The following is a 213-nucleotide window of genomic DNA, read 5'->3' as shown; positions in this document are numbered from 1 at the left end:
CAAGCGTGAATTCCAAACAGAGGCGGCCCTCAGCATCTGGGAGTCCTGCTGGTCAAGCTATGCCACTGAATACTTCCATCTGTTTGTATGTCTGGCCATTGTATCCGTGTATGGGAACGACGTGGTGGCCCAGAACTTACGCACTGATGAGATGCTCCTGCACTTTAGCTCTCTGGCCAATTATATGGACGCTAAACTCATTCTCAGGAAGGT

At 50.2% G+C, this 213-nt stretch overlaps 1 pseudogene; it reads left to right on the top strand.

Annotated features, from left to right (window-relative positions):
* The first annotated feature begins 4 nt into the window (after positions 1–4).
* Positions 5–209, top strand: LOC108254531 (annotated as a pseudogene).
* Positions 210–213: the final 4 nt, after the last annotated feature.

Source organism: Diaphorina citri, unplaced genomic scaffold, assembly GCF_000475195.1.
Source record: "Diaphorina citri unplaced genomic scaffold, Diaci psyllid genome assembly version 1.1 scaffold154201, whole genome shotgun sequence".
Lineage (NCBI taxonomy): Eukaryota > Metazoa > Arthropoda > Insecta > Hemiptera > Psyllidae > Diaphorina > Diaphorina citri.
The sequence above is the reverse complement of the archived record's forward strand: the minus strand, read 5'-3'. Positions and strand labels throughout refer to the sequence as shown.